Source organism: Pavona decussata, unplaced genomic scaffold (genome assembly GCF_977016875.1).
Source record: "Pavona decussata unplaced genomic scaffold, jaPavDecu1.1 SCAFFOLD_303, whole genome shotgun sequence".
In the NCBI taxonomy this organism is placed as follows: domain Eukaryota; kingdom Metazoa; phylum Cnidaria; class Anthozoa; order Scleractinia; family Agariciidae; genus Pavona; species Pavona decussata.
The window spans coordinates 141,726-149,752 of record NW_028145699.1 but is presented as its reverse complement, the minus strand read 5'-3'; the positions used below and the strand labels follow the sequence as shown (position 1 = coordinate 149,752).

Sequence of the window (8,027 nt, the reverse complement as noted above, 5' to 3'; positions counted from 1 at the left end):
AAAAAAAAAATGACGAATATGGGCTTGCAAACTAGATCACCCATAATTTCATCAGGTCGCATCATTCACACTTTGCACGGGACGTCTCTTCAATCGAATATAACTACATCGAAAAATCTCGAAAAATAACAGTCGGGAAGGGAACATAAAATGCAAAAATGATTATGACATTTCGCGACTTAACAAAACAACATCAATATTGCGAGTGCGTAAATCTTTACCGTGATGGCCTGGTAACCAGTCGTTTTGGCGGGAAAAATTAGCGCACCCGCTCCGCTCGAGCTGCAAGCTAATCGACATTCCCGAACCAACTGAGATCAGGGTACGAGATTAGCTGCAAGCAAGAGAAGTCGTTAATGAGTCAAGTTTCAAATAATTTCAAAGTTTCAACGAGTTTTAACGACTCAAGGTAGAGTAAGACGAAAACCATGGCAGAGAAAAGCGAACAGGACCAAATGGGTGCAAATGGTTTAGTGCATACGGAAACAATATGTTTAAAATGTTAGGTGATGCAAAAACATCTAAATGGGTAAGCTGTTTACTTATCTATGACGGCGAACCATTTGGACGAGTAATCTTATTTTCTGTTGTTGTCGTATAAATTGCACATTTTGGCATACTTTTAATTGCATATTATAGCTTAATTTCTCTCGTATTAATGATCCTCGGGATTAACGTTTTCTTGAGATGCCACGCTGAGATGCCAGCGAAAAGGAAGATAAGTAAAAGGAATTGGAAAAGTGAGAACTCGAGCACGAAAAATCGAAAAGTCATTGTGGTTTTCCAGCTTATTTCATATTCATAAACTCAAAAAAAAAAATGTGAATTGTGCGAATTCCCCAAATAAATAAATTTTGGAGAAACGGTCCTTAATAATTTGAAAGAAACGCTTATCTTCTATAAGCTGCAAAGTGCGTTTTAAATAAATTAATTGGCTACAATTTTCCAAAGTCGCGAGCAGAAAATGCTATTTGTCGCTTAATTTTTCCCGACTGAGTCTCTGCCAACTAATTGCTTGGTAACATATTTCGGAGATAAAAGGATGCACGTGTACAGTGAGTTGGAATGTGCCCCAAAACTGGATCTCAGCTTTGATATATTTCAGAAAGAGGTGGAATCTGACTTAGATTTACCAAACTTCAGTCCTGGGTAGAAAAATTAACTTTTCAACTGAATCTTACGATGACTCGCACAGACGCGCATTCAGTGCGAAGCTTGCCGTGCAAAAACAAAGTTATTTGTTCTCCCGAGACTCTAACATGGCCGCTGAGCGATAAAGGTCTATCGACTAAGAGCTCGAAATTCCTCACGAGCGCCTGATTATCAGGGATAATTCTGAAAAGGCTGATAAGGGTCCGCAGACCTGCTATTTTGCAATTAATTGGGACTAATGGTGATAAACTGCAATTAATAATTTCATTCGTTTTTCTTTAGTTTTGTAGAAATGCAGTACTAAACATCCAGTAAGCAAGAACAAAGGATTCCAGATCCAAACTATGCTGACAGACATGGAGAAAAGGATATACAAATGTAAGTACTTTTGCCTTTCTTTTCTTCTTTCTTTGTCATACGGCTTATTATCAGTTTTCACCCAGTAACTAAACCAGCGATAAAGCTCCGATGCAAATGCTTATATTTCTAAACTACATCGTCGAATAAGTTGAATGCAGACCGGGTCACTTAATGATACAAAAAGGTGTTCTTTTTTCAGGTAAAACCCCGCCTTAATACCGGCACCGGCAGCTAACTGTACCATGACCTCTCAGCGTGCAGGTTCTATACTAGAGGACCGTCTGCATTCAAGCGAAAGGGGGGGGGGGGGGGGGGGATTTTTCGCTTACGATCATCTTGTATAGGGAGGAGGTAGCAGTTTTCATCATTACGAAAATAATATTAATCATCGTAATCATCATTGTCATCATCATCATCATCATCATCATCATCATCATCAACATCATCATCATCATTACCATCGTCGTCGTTCTCATCACTATCTATGCATTCATTATTTATTCATTTCTAATTTTGCTTTTGGCAGGCACTCGAGTATTCCTGCAGGAGAAACGAACTTGTAACGCACAGCATAAGAGGAAAGCATCAGGAATGCAAATGGTTGAGCTAGAAACAGGAATTCAAAACAGGTATCCTTTCTGATTTCAGCGCTACTGTCAACAATCAAGCCCGAGAAATTTAGAGACGTAAAAAACTACCAATTGCAAGAACTTTATTAACCAATAGTTTCAATCTCTTCAGGTAGCTGTTTTGTCTTCTCGAAAGAGGCTACTTTCTACAAGGTAAATATCAACCAAAGGAAATATCAGCAAAAGCTACATTTTCAAGAGAACAACCTCAAACTTACCACATCAAAGAACGAAATATCCTATTGATTTCCTGTAGATTTCTTTGAAGAGGAGGAAGGAACGACGGGTTGTCTTCTTAATTAAAAAACCTTACATAGGGGGACTTAATACAAACTAACGGCGCGAATGTTGACACTTAGCAAGTCAGTGGCCAATTCCTGTTTCATATTCAACAACGTAACTTTAAGGCTGCAACATCTCTTTCGACGAAACTAAACTCCAAAATATGAATATTAAATACATCTAAAGCGGAAAGGTGGCCAATAATTGCCACTCACGTGACCCCAAGCTGGGTGGAGGGTTTCGCGCGCTCCACTTGGTGCTTGTCTTACTTTCGCGCTTCCCGAGGCCCGTGTAGTCGTGGCAGTCAACCTATCCCGGTCTGCCGGGGAATGCACTCAGCAGGCATTGCACACAGGTACAGTAGTCAACTCTGTTGAATACAGGCCGGGTTATACCGGCAGCTAACTGTAACGTGATCTGTTAGGGTGACAGGCAATATACTGGGTCGCTGTGTGAAGTTCATGGCTGGTGCCGGAGGACCGTCTGTATTCAAGCGGGGGTCAGACGTTGTTTCAATTTTCTCGGATCATAAATTCGATTTCCAAATACTATTTTAAAATTCAGTTTGAAGTTCCTGAGAAGGGGTTGTTCCTTTGCAATATAATGTATACTGATAAGTTAGAAGAAAGAACCTAGCAGTTTCTTACGTAACTTAAGCAGTTGCGACAAGATGCCTGCGGAAAAATAAATTATTCAGGTTTGCACGGGATTCGAACCCATGACCTCTGCGATAACGGTGCAGTGCTCTACCAACTGAGCTATCAAGCCAACTGGGGGCTGGTCATATTTTGAGTTCTTAATATACCCTTGGAGGATGAATAAATGAATCTGAATACGTGCAACATATATTTGAACCGTGGGTGACAGATAAAATAGGGGAAAGACGCCAGTAGAAAACTTTAACAGCAGTTGCGAAAAGAAAACCTGAAAAACTACAGACTAGAACGGGACATATTCTGAAAAAGGAAGCAATAATTATGGAAGAGAGAGAATATTAAATGAATGCCATTGATCTACAGAAAAATGTGATGCAATTCTAGTAGTGTCACTCAGAACCACAAAAAAAAGTTAAACGAGATTTACAAAGAATGTAATGCACTGATGGGGTCTCGTGCATTTCGTACATTATGCTGTTGAAGCTGTCCTCGACTGGGCTATCAAGCCCTATCTTTTACTAACAATCTCACTGTTCAGATCGTAGAGTGATATTTAACGCTTACAAACAGGTAGGTGTGTATGTGGATACAAACTCATTGCGGTAAGTTCTAAATCAATATTCTTGAGTTTTCTAAGTTCCACGAGTGTGTTCAATTTAAGGTGGTTATTAACGCAAGTCACATTATCTCCAGAGCATGAATTTTGAATTCAGGAAAACTCGAATTGGACTTCCAGGGGAACAGAAGAGCGAAAAATGAATTGCGAAACTTACGGAATTCAAGGGGAATATTAACAGCACACGTTATAATGCTAGGTTGTTAAACCCATTCCGTCCGGTAGATTCCTGCCGTCGGCAAATTCGTGCAAAGCCAGGGCTTTCGACAAAGGCTCACTGTGCCATCCTTGCTTCTCCCTGCAGGGTCTCTCACTAACGCATCGAGGGAGAGTACAGCTAGGATGAAGTAATTTTCTTCCGATGTGAACTGTCATGAAGGAGATAGTAAACGGCTGTCACTATCGTCTATTCCTTGGAAACCTTGTAGGTTAGTTGGGGTTCCGGTCGTTACTCGAAAATATACATAATTCAGGTTTAGTGACGGAGTTTTCTGGCGTTTCAGACAGCAGCAAAAAATGTCGTACTATCCGCCGACCTTGCAGAAGGAAAATAAAAGTATCATTAGTCAATAAAATGTTTTTCATCTTCAACTCTATGCAACACAGGATTTGTCAAAGATATACGTCAGTAACTCGATTAAAAACAAATTTATTTCTCTGTTTATATTATGTTATAAAGCAAATGGTGGACGGCTTAACGTGCAATATTGAGTTATGATGACGATGGTCTGGACCTGACGGCCAACAGAAGTGTTCTGGTTTTACATTATTTTGCTAGGAAAATAGGCCAGCTTATGATAGGCGCCAGTGACTGCCGCTAATTTGTTGGTCCCACCTTTTTTATGGTTGTGAAACAGGATAAAGTGAATGAACGAAATATGGATGCACTCGGGTGTTTGCTAAGCAATCAAGAAACAAGAGTCACTCTCTACTACGCCCCGAGCAACTATTACGCTCCTTTCGTGTTTGGTAGCTAGCCTCCTGCATGAATCCATATCTCAACAGTGCACACTTAGCCGTTTACCATTTGTTAAGTTAGGTGTGTGCGGCCCATGTCATGATATGAGCATGTAGTAGAACAAAGTCAACCAACTGAAAATTAACTAAAAAGCCATAATTTACACTCTATATCTGGTGCAAGAATCTCTATTAGTGACTTTATTTTATCTGAGGCGGAGGAGGGTGGAGAAGGAACAATCTTGATCGTCTTATGCTGAAGCAATCAAACTTAAACATCAGCGGCTGTATCAATGTACTTTAGTATTATCAATTAACATTTATTATCAGGCTTGATAAATAACATTTTATTGTCTTTCTTTCTTTCTTTTTAGAGAGTTTTCTCTGGTTGAAAAGCCTCACGAAGTTTTTAAGTCGGAGTTTACAGGAGTGAAAATTGATCAGCAAGATTCCAGAAGACTTCACTCCAAAACATTGGTTAGCAACCAGCACCCAGTTGCTCTAAATCTCAGGAATAATATGTTGCAGTCCGGCTTTCATATTTCGTTCTCACTTCCTCCTCACTATCGAATAGCAATGCGTGAAGACTACTGAAAAGAAGGACCTCATGCCTAACTGGTGTGGATTACAACTGCTGTGACTGTTTTGGAGATGTTTGGCCATAGCAAAAGTGACTAAATATCGATGAAGGGTTTTTGTCCACTTTGAAAATGAAACAAGTTAAGTTACTTTACGATACAGTAGATTTATAGATGAAACGTTTGGTTGTAGTTAACGACACGTAAGTCACGCCCTGAGAACAGTTTGTCAGCTCGATCATACGGTGACATCGTGAATTCAGAGACGAATTCGCGATTCGCGTCAAAATTCATGCGTCATACAGGGAGGGCTCTCGTGCTAGGACCCTTGTACTAGGCTTAATTTCTGGGGCCCAGTTTTCCTCTCTTATTGAACCGATGTAGGATTTTTAAAAGTTAACCCAGGTTTAGTTTCGTGTCAGTCTTTATGCGTTTTCACCGTTAGATTTAATTCGGTTTCTCGGCTACCAAGAGTTTGCGATTGAGATGATTAACAGCAAAATATGAAGGGAAACAAAACGTTTACAGGAATCCTCGTTATTTAAGTTAAAACACTGAATTTTAAAGGGTTTAAAATATAATAAACACCAAATTAAAAATAAAAACGAAAAGTAAAATTTTAAAAACAATAATCTAACACTAAATTTAAAACTAAAATTTATCCCACCACAAGCGGTCCTTCTCAGGACTATACTCGCCCGGCTGGTCATAATTTACCTACTTATTAGAGTTGATTAACGTGGATTCCCGTAAAATAAGATTGTCCCGCGTCTTGCTGATTTTGTATCAGTTTAAAAGGAAAAAAGAGACCTTGGCAGACTTTGGTTAACTTGAAAACTGTAGCAAAAGTGCTGAACGATTTTCGAAGAAAATAGTCAATTCGTGAAGGCGTTGGTATTTATGATGACAATTTAAAGGTTTTCGATTGTTGTTACTCAAGAGAAATTATGTAGAGTTATATAACAAGAACCGAATAATGCACTTTTTGACTCGTGAAATTATTTAGTGTTACGTAGATGTGTAACATATTTAGAGAAAATGATTGCAAAATAAATAAAATGTTTTTGTCTACTGTGACTTGAGTAGCAATCATTTCCGGGAGCAAACAGACATAATATTGAAAATACGCGATTCCCTATCAAATTACTTACGGTCATTATAAGCAACACTTCGCGGAAGAACGCGTTCGCTTGTGACAATATTTTAGGCAAAAACATTAGGATTCTTCTTATGCTTTATTCTTCTCGTTTTTCGTGCTCTCTGAAATGACTGCTATGCAGGTTACATCAGCCTCGTCTTATGTTGTTCAGTCAACTATTTAACAAGAAACTGCCAGTTTGTTTATGGAGGCCGCTCTTTGAACATTTTGGCTTGTTCGCTGCAACGAGTTGAAATCCGCACAGAAAACAGATCCCAATTTTTTTTGTTAATATCTTAAACGAGTACAACATTTGAGGTAGAAATGTTCAAGAATCCATGGGTCTTGAACAAATCGTAAAGATTGGGTGCAACGATGAAGAGAATTTGAGTTCAGTGATCTGCGCCCGCGTGCGTTCCAGTCGAGCTAAACTGATTTGCCTCTGAGTCAATCAAGCAGGAGTTCCCAACGGTAACTCTAAGCAAAATATTTAAAATGTTATCTTCTGTGTTCCTACATCGTTTTCTGCCATTTTCCAGACATATTTGTGTAAGCTCATACAGCCTGATTTGTTAACTGAAAATTAACTGAAGCAAGTTTTAGGAAACGAAATTTTATTCCCCGAATTTATGAGCTGTTGTTGGTTTTACGGAAATGCTAGCTGACCCTTTTTTTGGCAAGACATTTCCCCCCTTTTTTTTCCACCCCCTCCCCCCTTTTTTTCAGAGGTTGAGCTGACATTTGGCAGAAGAAAAGCAAAGATTTCTTCTCCTACGATAGCCGGAGAGGGACTTGCGACTTCTGACTTCCGATTCGGACTTCGGACTTCCTACGAAAGCCGGGGAAGGACTTCGGACTTCCTAGGAAAGCCAAGGAGGGGCTTCCGACTTCTGTCTTTCGAACTCGACTTCCGACTTTTCACTTCCGATAAGGACTTCGGACTTCCTACGAAAACCGAGAAGGGACTTACGACTTCTGACTTCCGATTTCCTATTCGAACTCCGGACTTTTTACGAAAGCCGAGAAGGGACTTCCGACTTCCGATTAGGACTTCGAACTTCCTACGAAAGCCGAAAAGGGACTTACGACTTCTGACTTCCGATTTCCGACTTCGGACTTCCGATTGGGACTCCGGACTTCTTACAAAAGCCGAGAATGGACTTCTGTCTTCTGACCTCGACTCCCGACTTCCGAATTCGGTCTTCCGACTATTGACCTCCGAGTTTAAAATTCCGACTTCTGACTATTGACTTCCGACTTCTACCTCCAAACCATGATCCCTTTTCATCGATTTAGTTTTCCCAGACACAGGTAAAGAAAAAGGAAATAATAAAAAAAAAAAACCTCATTTTTTTTTTTCAAGTTGCAATCAACATCTTCGCCATCCGTACCAAGGACACTTAAATATAGTTTCGGTACACTGGTAAGGTAACTTTTAACAAAAAAGGGTCATTACTTTTTAGGTTTTCATTGGTGTAAGTATAGCTTTCAGCCCTTTCAAATGTTACTGGAAATAACTAACATACTCTCCAGAATACTCTCGCCAGCTGTCCAGTAGGATAAACGTACTACGATTTTAATGATCGCTAATGTCCACGAAACTAGAGTTTATCCTAAAGTGCGGCTTTGCGGGTTTATCCCAAATAAAAAATATTGGAA

General features: G+C 39.7%; 1 long non-coding RNA gene and 1 other non-coding gene across 3 annotated transcripts; one reads left to right on the top strand and one right to left on the bottom strand.

The window, feature by feature from the left end:
* Nucleotides 1–380: 380 nt before the first annotated feature.
* Nucleotides 381–6,428, top strand: LOC146454256 (uncharacterized). 2 transcript variants are annotated; one of them, XR_014859287.1, is made up of 7 exons: nt 381–529; nt 1,435–1,530; nt 2,039–2,141; nt 2,254–2,294; nt 3,618–3,681; nt 4,000–4,123; nt 5,027–6,428. It is a non-coding gene; the product is annotated as an uncharacterized LOC146454256 (long non-coding RNA). The 2 variants fall into 2 exon arrangements; XR_014859286.1 differs by having other exon boundaries at nt 3,618–4,123.
* On the bottom strand, nt 3,119–3,191 carry Trnan-guu (transfer RNA asparagine (anticodon GUU)). The gene has a single exon. It is a non-coding gene; the product is annotated as a tRNA-Asn (tRNA).
* Nucleotides 6,429–8,027: the final 1,599 nt, after the last annotated feature.